Source organism: Papilio machaon, chromosome 26, assembly GCF_912999745.1.
Source record: "Papilio machaon chromosome 26, ilPapMach1.1, whole genome shotgun sequence".
NCBI lineage: Eukaryota > Metazoa > Arthropoda > Insecta > Lepidoptera > Papilionidae > Papilio > Papilio machaon.
In genome coordinates this window covers 3,752,528-3,765,246 of record NC_060011.1, presented here as the reverse complement: position 1 = coordinate 3,765,246, position 12,719 = coordinate 3,752,528, and the positions used below count along the sequence as shown (strand labels likewise).

The window sequence follows — 12,719 nt, the reverse complement described above, 5'->3', positions numbered from 1 at the left end:
ACCAAAGCCGTCAGATTGTAAACTAAACAAATCAATGGCAAATTTATTTCTTTACAACGTTATCAGTTAATTCCAATAACAAAATACTTATATTAAAACGCATTATAATCTATGTTTTTTTTTCAAAGAAAATATGAGTGATCACCTTTTTTAAATAAAATCTTGCGACAGTGAAAACCCTAATTAATGGAAACATATACACAGTTCTTTTGTCATAGTTCAAAAGATAAAAAAAGTAAAATCATGGAAGTCGCCGGAGTGGGGGGTCTGCGCAAAAACATCAAATAAAGCATATAAACTAAGTACTTCGAAATACTAAAATCGTCGCAAGTCCTATATCCACATAGATAACTTAAAACGTACTTGTCAGTTATCTATTTCCTAGCTTATAAGCATTACGTTTGTAATAAATAAAAAATAATTTCCTACCTCCCCCACCCCCTACATACATCATAAAACATTTAAATATCTTTCTTAAATATTCCTTTTTACAACAAGTATTGTTAAATCTTTTGATAATACTGCTACTGATAATCGTCATAATTAATAGTAAAATTTAACCTACGATGCATAATTTTGAAGTCTCAGCGCTAATGCAATGCGGTCAACAAAACCTGCTAAGTAAATGTAATTCAACATATCGTATATCACAAAACAAACGAACACTGTTCAACGGTGCGTGATAATTGCTAAGTCGCTTCAAACTTGCACCACGTGCTCAAAACATAAATGCTAATAAGTGGCCACCTTATTTGTTTTAAATAGTGACCGCTGCCTATAGAAATCTGCAACAGGTGGAAAGGTTATATGAACAAAGAAGAGGACGTAGCGAAAAAAACATGATTTTCCTTCCTATTCTCTCCTCTGTGTATTGTAGCCTTGTCACCCCTAATTTAAAATACACTCGAGCCCGTCGGTTGGTTATACCGATAACATGTTTTAGTCAAATCTTAGGACTAGCTTCTTCGAGATATGATTAATACGTCATGTGGAATAGTGGATCTATCGCGTATCAAACTTAACAAGACAAACATTTCAAAGAAATTTTAGATTTTTGTCTTAAACTAAACATAAGTTGAATTTCAGTAGGGACTTTTCTTTTTAAGCTGTCGCCAGCGAATCCGCCCACGCGGAATTATAAAAAAAATAACAAGTAGCCTATGTTTTTTTCGGACTAAGCTCTACCTCTATACCGAATTTGATCGAGATCCGTGCAGCCGATCTGGAGATACCTTCAAACATCCATTCATTCATTCATCGAAACATTCGCATTTATAATATTAGTAAGAGTAAGATTATTAGTTTATTTATGTAGTAGACAATAATATGTATTAATACAAGTATGTATTTCAGCCGTGGAAACTTGCAGTAAGACAAGTAGTATCAAACAATGTTCATCTGTATATCCTAGGCGTGGAACCCTAGCGCCTTACAGTGTAGAGTGGGGAGTCGGGCGGTGAGCGGCTAGGTTCTGACGCAACGACGCCACCAATATACTACTACTGTACAATATTGGCTGTTGAAATAAAAATTGTCAAGATTTATGTGCATTGTGTGTAAACGAAGTTTATTTAATTTATAATGTTTTTGTTTATATTTAAACAAAGAGTGCCGTAGACAATTTTTTAATTAATTTTAATTATAATTTATTACGACTAGATCTTCGTAATCTCAACAGCCAATAATAGTCGAGTCATTGTCTCAGTGAGTTGGTAAGTAGGGTAGCGACAGCAGAAAGTGGTTGCGGCCGGTGACGCAACCGCGCCGGTAACCCACTCAGCGACAGCGACGGTAAGCGATGGTCACTCGCACTCGCATTATGGTAACCTCTCAACATCGAGTGGTGTTGCTTATTACTTACCTCGTAGTATTGGTGGTTACCATCATAGTAGTGACAAAATGTGACTTAGTCTAAATAAACTCTAGTTTAGGACTAAAATCAACTAACTAAAATACTCAGTAATTAGTAGTAGATGACATGTACTAAATATAAGCGACTATTTATCTAAGTTACTATTATATGACTTTGAAATAAAGTATACATTAAATTGTTTCGTTAAATTTTGGCATAAATCTTTGCATCTCATAAACAGAATTTTAACTCATCTCCGCTGTATTTTAATTTATTAAAATTATGACATAGTTATTAAAGTAATATTTTAAACATAAAAGTGGTTTTAAGCGTAACAAAAAAGAAAATTGACTTGAGGTTAACGTGCATTCATCCACACCTCGTTCACCGTGCATCGACACCGTCCAGCTGCTGTGCCGCCGCGCCGGTTAGGCGAGGAATTGTCGAGTCTGCGTGAACCTTTAATGTTCGCATAATATATGTTGTATGCAATCTAAACGTACGTATACTTGACCGAGTTAGACAAATGAGGTGTCATTTGATGATACATAATGATCTAAAGGGGAGACATTATGCAATAAAAAATGCAATATTATATATTCTAATATTTTTTGCCATTTAGCTTAGGCGCTTAACTAAGCTCAAAGGCTCATATATTTTGGCTCAAGGCAAGCAATGGATCATCTTCAGCGAGCTCTTTTCCCCACAGAAGGTTGGTAAAGTACTATTTATATATATCTCTATTATCTTTCATATCTGAATAAATTTTTCCCTTACGGATATCCTCCATCATACAATACGTTTATACTTTCTTCGGTCTTCTATCTATCTATCCGTTGCTATCCACATTCAATACTTTCTTGTTTATGTTAATAAGAAGTGAAGATTAGTGTAAAATTGTCAAAAATTTTCATTAATCCATACTAATATAATGAAGCGTAAACACACACTTCTTTATAACTCAGGATCGTAGCAATCGCGGGTATATTTTAGAATAATTCCTTTTGTAACAAAAAGCCTTACATTTTCCCGCCATAAACTTAGGGAGTGAGTGAATTGAAAAAAAAAGTAACAATAATTCCCAGCCAATGGTGAAGGTCTTCGAGGTAATTTGAGTATTTTGAATTTAAAAATTTGCAGTTGAAAGTTTTACGCAATTTAAAAAATTAAACAAAGTTATTCTGTGTAACAAAAATGAATAGCTACATGCGGATGAAGCCGCACTTCACCTTTTGTTCTAAACACAAAAAGTTATACTCAATGCTGGACGGAATAGAAGAAGAATAAATTAAAGACAAAATAAAAACTAGGAGGAATGGCAACGTGTCAAAAGGTACGGGCGTATCGTCCGTCGGTACCAGGGCGTCAGCGCCACAGGCGGTTACGCAATCGAGCGCGGCCCGCGAGCGAGCCCACTCTCACTTTCGCGAGCGGGAGGCCGCAGCGAGCTTTGTATTGATAAATATCATCCGTAACATTATGAGCGCCTGGTACTGGGATATCAGGATAACAGGAACACAAAAAAACGTTTTTAAAGCTAAAAACTTGGACTCTTGATGTTTTATGCCTAAGTTTTTAATTAAGAAAAATCTTTATAAAATAATACAGTAAACTCTCATTACTCGCGGTTCCGGTTACACTTCTCGGGAATAAAAATTGCGTCCAATTCTCTCATCCACGGCAAAATATTTGACTATTCGCGGTATAGGAATAATCTTACTGTAATAAAAAATAAGCTATCCTTGTTTAATAGATTTTACCTTAGTGCTAGGACTACTAAACTACATAAAGTACTCAACTCAGAAACCTATGGTTAAATGATAAAATGCCATATTGACTTATACAAAAGAAGCATTTTCGGAAAAAATAAAAAAATAAAACGTTTTGCCTATAAATCTTACTTTATGTACGATGCAGGAATTAAAGATATATCATAGAAATAGTTTACAAGAATGTGTATTCAAATGGGTACAATCACACACAAATTTTATATCGTATGCAATCGAAATAGTGTTACCAGAAATATAAAAATCATGAGACATTTTTTTTAACAAACAGTTGCTACAAAAATTCTATGCAAAACGTAATCTCTTACGTTTATGTGGTATTTGATTGGTTGTATTACTTTGGATGTAAGTTTGAAAATTTCATGAATTTATTTATCTAAAGGGCTTTTTATCTAAAGGGCCAATTATCCCTATAAAATGTTGACTTTTTATTTTATTTTTTGATATCGGCGGAAAGACAGGAGATGTGAGACTTGTGTGAGACTTGACTCACTAAAACCCGCTCAGTGGTCATCTTCTAGTGTAACTGGTGAGAGTCTTGGGATCTCAAAAGGAACGCAGCGGGGCGTAATACGATTTCATATTGAATGATAGAAAATCTTACTAATATCATAAATGCGAAAGTTAGAGTTAAAAGGTATCTTCAGAACGACTCTAAGGATCTTGATGAAGGATCTTGATTGCTAGCAGCCTATGTGCCAAAGCACATGGGCTGCTAGCAATCGGACGTAGCCGCGGGCGATAGATAGTCTTTTATAATTGTAAATTTCTGGCTAACCTAAGCGGTCGACTGTAGCGAAAGTGTGTCAGGCCCACGCGGTGCCGAGGTAGGGATGAGGTATTTCCAACGTGAAATGGTATGGAAATATCAGCCGCTAACTAGCCGCCTTTATTCGTATATTTTGTTACAATTTAATCGTGAAATTTTTATGTATTTTCCCGCGATTTTTATTATATAAAGATCATGCGATAAACAAAACTAGTAAATAAATTCCATTGCAGTGATATATGTAATTACACATTTTTTGTACCTTGTTTTTTCAAATAGAATGTGGGGGATAAAAATATCTGTTAATGTAAGAGTAACACACACATCAAGCAAGAATATCTAGCCCGATGAGAAACGCGGCTTTGATTGTGGTGAACACTTTTTAGCATCTGTCTCATAGAAATTCTACTTCATATGTGGGCGTGTCAAACAAGAATTGTTACCTAGTGGTAACAAGTCATTTAGTTTCTGTTGTTTACTGATATTATGAGAAAATTTATACATCATACATCATAAATTTATACGATATATAATAAAAATTGCGCCTTGTGCTTATAAGATGGACAATGTAGTCTAGATTGCGGAATATTACTAGACCTAGGGGACCCAATAGGAGTCACATAATATTGTTGAATTTAAACCTATACATTGTTATATTAGTTTCTTCAAAGAATGAAATAAATGAAAGCATGTTTTTGTACAAGTTTTTCAATGTAAACTAATTAAAACTTGCATTGACCATGAAATTAATATTACATTACGAAGTATGTCGTTCTTTGGCTGACGATTTCTATTAGTTAACCTAAATGTTGTGGAAAAGTCTAAAATCGTAATAGATCAGTGGTCAGACAGTATAATTTGCATACAATAAACGCAACCTGTTAGATTAGTTGGCCAACAGGCATACTGACCCCCGGCCTGTATTGTGAACGTCCTTGGTACGAATAGGCACAACGACCCCCTAACACTGTTGTAGAAATGAACTGGAAGTATTAGTCATTGTTGTTTATAGTCAATTGAAACCTTATATATTAGAATGTTCAATTTCATACACAGACATTAAGCTATAATTTAAATTGAAGCAAGAATTGAAGAAAAATTTAAATTTTTTGACTGCTTCAACAAGGCAAAAAGGAAACCCTTTCTATTAACAATGATATAAAGGTTAAAAACTATTAAATTGTTTAAAATTTCGTGAGACATAATTATTAATTAATTAAGAAACGGCTTAACTCACCTGTGATCGTCCAGTGATGGCACCAGACGTCACCGGACGATCACACGTGAGTTAAGCCGTTTCTTAATTAATTAGTTAAAAACTATATCTATAATACAGTAGTTAAGTCACCTTACGCACAAATAGATAATAGAAAAATCTGGATTATTTTGTTATCTATTTTAATAGAATTATCAAACGCGCACCTCCGCACACTAGCGCACTGTGACCTAAAATTGTAACTAAAAAGATGCAAACAATCTTTTTTAAGTTTTGATACCAGGGCCGGAATATAACAACGCTCCAATTACGAATTATGTAACTATAAAAGTGTTTTTGTTTTTGTTCAAAATGTTCACTTTTATTTTAATATATAAACAACGTTCATACGTAACCGATTACAGGACAGTATCTTTATTACTAAATGTTGTAATGAAACTTCAGGCACATTTCTTTATAAATAAAGAAAAAGTCGTATTATTTTCGAAAAATCACTTGCCGGCGACATTTAAATTCTGCAGAGTAAGTTACTCAAAAGTCCGTTAGAATTAAAACAATTGCCTTTTAGATCATCATAAGTTCTCCTTCAATCTTACTAATATTATAAATGCGAATGTTTGGATGGATGGATGGATAATTGTTTGAAGATACATATCTACAGAACGGCTCTACGTATCTCGATGAAATTTTGCATAGATGTAGATCATAGTCTGAAAGAACACATAGGCTACTTATGCTTTTTTCGTTTAATTCCGACAGCTACTTAACTATAATTATAATCGTCACGTCAAGTTATTCCAAATAATAATAAGACATCTCTTTCACACAATTTCGTACGGACTCAACTATAAAATCGTTGCTTATTTGCTAGTTGTTAAAAAAAATCAATACATTTTACTTTCTTCTTTATCGATATTAATTCGTTTGTTAAGGCGGCCCTGTTTTTTTCTATTAGTAGCTGGGCTCGTCCTATTTTAGGGATTGCAACATAGGGCTCCACACAAACAGTATACACACATGCACACCCGCGGTCCGTCTGTGTGCGTAGATAATGGGCAGACGATGCACACGATTTTGTGTGTTATATCATTATTTGTTGATTCAAGTTTTTTATAGGATAAACGGCATGCTAATAACAAATTAAATAATAGCATACTCACAAGCTAAAAGCTCTTATCATCTTTCAACCAAATCAACACTTAAGATCAGGTAGGGTCGTGGTTCAGCGCTAGTTTATTCCTTGTAAGTTTTTTTTATTATTTCAACAAAATGTCTAGTTATTCAGGGATACATACTATCATAACTTTATAGATAGACATACTAACATAACTTTGCATGTAATAAAGTTCATACAAAGATTTTACTTGACCACCGAAAATTAACTATTTAAAAATCTACTCTGTGGTTTGGCGAATGATTGACATAGTCCGACACTGTCGGACATCTGACCAAAATTTAGTAACTGCTGCACTTTGGAACTCAGATTACCTGTAACTTATATTAATACGTTCTTATCTTAATAAGTTAAGCGAAAACTTCGTGCCCCTTATTAAGGAAATTGCGCGAACGCTAAATATAAAATACACAGTTAAAATTAATGTGAAGAAAACTGTGATTTTTTTTATTTTCATAAGGTGGCAAATGAGCAAGCAGCCACTTGAATACGCCGAAATAGCAATTGGATATGGGTTGCCTAGCATTAAACGACGGAGGACATACAGAAAATCCTGTCTCCGTCAAATGCACTTCCTCTTCTCATCCTTTCCCTATAAGGAAAGGGTAGGAAGGAAAAGGGACTACTCATAGATGTGGAACAGAGTCTGGAAGAACACATAGCCTACTTATAAAGCTACTTTTTTTTTTAATTCCGCGCGGACGGAGTCACCGGCGACGGCTAGTATATATATAAACGTGTGTGGTCGTTTAATAAATAATTAATAATAACCGTGTGAAAATAAGGTTAAATATCATTGTTGTTTCTTTATATGTCTACATTTAATTAATCCGCTATAAATATCAAATGGCATGAATAATTTAAAAGTTTATTTTTTTTCTTGTTATAGTTTGTTTTGTTACATTACTAGCGTGTTTTAGCTCTAGCGTGCTAAGATTTCTTCCAGACTCTGTCCCACATTTGTGGCAAATATCATCAAGTTCTTTTAAGCCAGTGTTTCCCAACCTTTTTGGATCCATGTCCCATTTTTCAGGATGAACATGACTATTGCCCCCTTATAAATTTTGTTTAGAAATAACTTTCTCTCGAGGCCTAAATTTAAAATGTTAGAGAAATAATTAATAAATACTACTTTTGGCTGACTAAATCAATTTCATATAAAATTTTTAAACACGAAAACTCATATAAAGCACTGTGATGTAGCCTTAAGTTTTTAAATCTCCGAATTGACCCCCTCTAAATCCAAATGTCCCCCAGGTGGGGCGTACGCCCCTCCTTGGGAAACACTGCCTTAAGCTGTTCCGGAGATACCCTATAACAAACATCCATCCATTCATCTGAACTTTCACAATTTCCTATAATTTAGTAAGATGTACTCATCCATATATTTCTATCAGCGGTCATATCTAAATTCACTCCGTTCATACAACACACACACACACACACACACACACACACACAACTCTAGCAGGTACTTTTAATATAAAAATCTGCAATACTTAAAAAGTAACTGGGAGCAATTCACCATCGTTTTCTAAGACCAAAAATCTGGGGATTTAGGTCTTAGAAACCCTAGTCATTCTAAATCTACACTAAGTAGCTGCCTTAGTTGTTACTTAATGTCTCTGAGTGCGATAATTATAGCTGTTGATCTGCTAATTTCTATTCCCATTAATTTATATAATATATAAATTACACAGGTCGCCCGCACGGCTGCATTACTTGAATATCTTGCATTTTATACTGCCCTGGTACATGTTACGTAACTATTACGGATGACGTGTCGTTTTTAATTTGTGATGGACATTCATGGTCCTTGAAAATCATGTTCTTTATAACACTGACAAGCTTATCCTAGAATTCCACTGTACTGACGGCCCTGACGGATGACCTTAAGCGAGAAACTCAGAGAGAAACCTCTATAAACAAGTCGCAATATGGCTGTCCCTTCGACTCTCGCTTATCCAGGTTTGACTGTACACATCTTTCACTCGCTTTTATAAAACAAAGACTACGTAATATAGTGCGTCTAAGGATGATGAGTTTAACCTTTTGATAGTTTATGAATCATTTAGATTTTTGATATTTGTTCTCATGGAATTTGGTTTTATATTCGTAATTTATCCTTAAAAACTACATAAATAAATAATAATAATAATAACTGCTTTATTGTAACACTCACATACACAATTATGTGGAAGCCTTGGTTCCTGAACTAGGGCAAAGCCCTGTGTTTCAGGAGCCAATAAAAAAAATAAATAAAACACTAAACCATAAATTGATGTATTGACAAACAAAAATAAACTTATTTCATGTTTTGTTTAGGTAATTGTGCGATACATAGCAAAATAAATGTAATAAATTCAAAAAATAATGAAATATCTAAATTTAAGTACTTATTTAATTAATTTTATTACAAGACCGATGCTTGATAGTTCGTAGTTGTTCTTTACGCACGTAACTATGACAAACATCCATTAATTACAACATTAATCCTCATTCAAAATTATTTCGTTACTTCATAGGCGTCAGTTGTCAAACTCTCAAACTCATCCTTAAATAGACACACTATAGTAAAAAATTATAATTTTACACAATAAATAAATTTTAATAAACAAATTTTACTTTTATTACTTCCAGCGCCATCTACTGGGTAGTAGGTGAATCACTCTTCAGTTATGATTTTTAAATAACTAAAATTTTTGACACATTATTTTGTGATGAACGAAAAGGGATGAAAAGTTATTTATTTATATCTTGTAAAATAAAAACTTAAATTAGTTTTTATTTTACAAGATACAAATAAATTTGCAAAGCTGAAAACTATTAATCCAAATTTTATGGAAACATAATTGAACAGCGTCATCTAGTAGTAAAAAGCTTCTCTGGAATTTTAGTTTCCTGAAAATGCCGCTAGATGTCAGTTTCAAGGTCATCCGTAAAAAGTAAATTGAAAAAAACAAGTAAATCGAAAAAATCTTTATTTAAGCTTAACAGATGAGAGATTCTTCAAAAATAAGTGCAAAAGAAATGTTTCCGCCCGGGATCGAACCGGGGACCTTCTGCGTGTTAGGCAGATGTGATAACCGCTACACCACGGAAACCGCTTGAAAACGAATCCAATTAATATAATAAAAACTTACTGAACATTGATTTATCAAACATATTTCTCAAAATTCACGTTAGCTTAAATTGAAGAAGTACTATCACATAAGTAGCGATACAAGAAAAAAAGCTTAGAGGCAGTGTTGCGTCCAGTGCGAACGCGCCTCTCTCTCGCGCCATGCATGCGGCGTTGCCCGCGCGTAACACAGTTTTGATCAACAGACATTTACCTGTGATACAGATATACATACATTATTTAAATACGTTGTCCTTTTCTTTCATTATTATTCAAGTTTTATTCGTTTTAAAAAACTTTCGTTTCCCATGTTCAAACATATTAATATTAAAGTCTGCTGTGATGATGATGTAATCCCGGCCGATATCGGCCACGGCGACTGTCTTCAGCTCCGGTTTTGACGTTGGTGTGCTCGCATGTGGCTTATGTAGCCAATTTTTTTTGCGAAAATCCTCGCACATTGCGGACATGAGAGCACACCGTTCACGTAATTATAGCTGATAGCCTGCTGTACACAACATCTTTAGACAGTAGGTAGCTTCAAGCGTTAGAACAAGTTGCCAGCGTCAGTTTTTCCGTCCACGTGCGACTTCACGAGTAAAATAAATAGGCACTAAACTAGCGTATGGCAGCCCTTACATAATTTGTATTGACATACTAACCTGGGCGTTCGGCAAACGAGTCCGGCATAAGAAATATAACTTGAGTATTTTTCAATGTCGTAAAAAACTTTTCAGTTTTAAAGCTAATTATAAATATCAGCAAGAAATGTTTGAACGTCCATATTAATCCGATGAGAACGTTAGACCAAAAATTGTTTGGATACTGTAAACAATTAGTGTAAAACCATAAAAAAAAAACTTAGCGTATGTCAACCCTTTTATCGCACTCTGACCATAGACAGTATCAGAAATCATAATTATTGAAATATAAATTTCCGTAGGAGTATCGGTGGCTTAAGCACTTGACTTGTAATTTGCAGGTCCTTGGTTCGAATCCCGCCATGTACCAATGTGTTTTTCGATTTTCGATTTCTCATTTCAAAACATACTCTTTTATAACCACGTCGAGTTCTTTATAAATCTGAGCATTATCATACTTATTACATCTTATTTATACTAAAAAAAAATCCCGTAGGAATTTTATCGATGAAATTCAACTTAATGGTACTTGTGTAGTTTTAATTAATATTTACCATTAATAAAACTTCAACGTGCAATAAAATGTTGAAAAGATCTGCACTCATATAAAAGATAGTCTGAAAAGAATAAAGATAAAAGACAGTTTAGATTTTTTTGTCCTTTTACAGTTAATAAATTTTGTCCGCTAGACGTGGGCGGAAGACGAACGGGCATTGTGGTAATCGATGCGGGAGGCCTACTTACATATTTATTTAAAACATTAAAAAAATATTTTAATATATTCCTCCCAAGTAGAGTTGGCGATAGGCAGGCGGCCGGACATAAAAAATTTAGCCAAAACTTTAAGGTTTGTAAAACCTAGTGCGGTGAAACCACGTGAGTGGGATAATGCCAGGGAGATGATGATGCGGGAAGCGTACTTTCAGAAATCGACGAATCTAGAATGATGATAAAAATATAGAATAGATAAAAATTGTAATTTACTATGTAAGTGCTTGGGAGAAAGATGCGTCAGTGATACAGAAATTCAGAAGCAGGTTAGCGTAGTACCTATAGACATATGCGGAGAGATAATGAAATTGAATGGCTACAAAGGTTCAGAAAAAACAAAGGAAGTAATGATGGATTGAATTAAAAAGGATACGTGCACGGCAGTGAATTCAGAGACGACTACGAAATGTATGGAAGAGCACTACATACTGTGCCAATGCCAAAGAAAAGTAAATGCTATAGTCATCCTTACCGGAATTTTAGCCATTTCTTCATACAAACGTGCAGCATTCGTTATATCTAAGTAAGTCTTGCCCAACGTGTTCCAATGTGGTCTCAAATGCAATGTAGCTGTGCTGACTCTATCATTAGTTATTTCGTCTACATGTTTTAACTCAGACATCCAGGTCAGTGTAACGTCAGTCAATAATTGAATAACACGAATCAAATAAATTATGTTAGAGTCACAAAGAATAAGAGCTATATAATATAAACAGAGTATTATAGTTAGGTTATTTTCGTACAAATGTGTTACAATCATGAAAATATAAGAAAAATTAAGTACAATCACATAAATCCAGTTGCCGATGAAAAATGACTTAAAATCTATCTTTACGAATTTAAAGGAATTCTGTATCTTTTGTATTGTTAAAATGAAATTAACATTTATATCACTTTGAATAGAATTAACTATGAAATTAATAATGAACGAACCAATGGAAATCATATAAATAATTATAAATAAATATAATAATACACCCTCATAGTATCTTAAATCATTATGAAAAACAAGACAAATAATGAATATTAAAATGTAACAAAATGCACAACAAGATGAGAGACATTTTGTTTTCCGATTGTTAGGAGTTATAAAATTTTCACTTAAACAATATTTTGGTGAATAAGCAATGAAATGCGTCAAATTTAAAGGATATAGAAACTTCTGGAAATCAGTTACAATGAAATTATTTAGAAGATATTCATTCATTTCGAGAATATTGAGAAGATTTCTTTTTTTGAATTAAGTTTGAATGATTGTTTTTAACTTTGTCAAATTTCACGTTCAAGCGTTCGTGTAATTTCCTTAAAAATGTAGTACAAAGTTTACGCTTCACGTATTAATATACAATGATGAAGAACATGCAATTTCATGCACTTACGTTGATGTT

At 33.7% G+C, this 12,719-nt stretch overlaps 1 non-coding gene across 1 annotated transcript; it reads right to left on the bottom strand.

Annotated features, from left to right (window-relative positions):
• Positions 1–9,829: 9,829 nt before the first annotated feature.
• Positions 9,830–9,902, bottom strand: Trnav-aac. Its single transcript has one exon. It is a non-coding gene; the product is annotated as a tRNA-Val (tRNA).
• Positions 9,903–12,719: the final 2,817 nt, after the last annotated feature.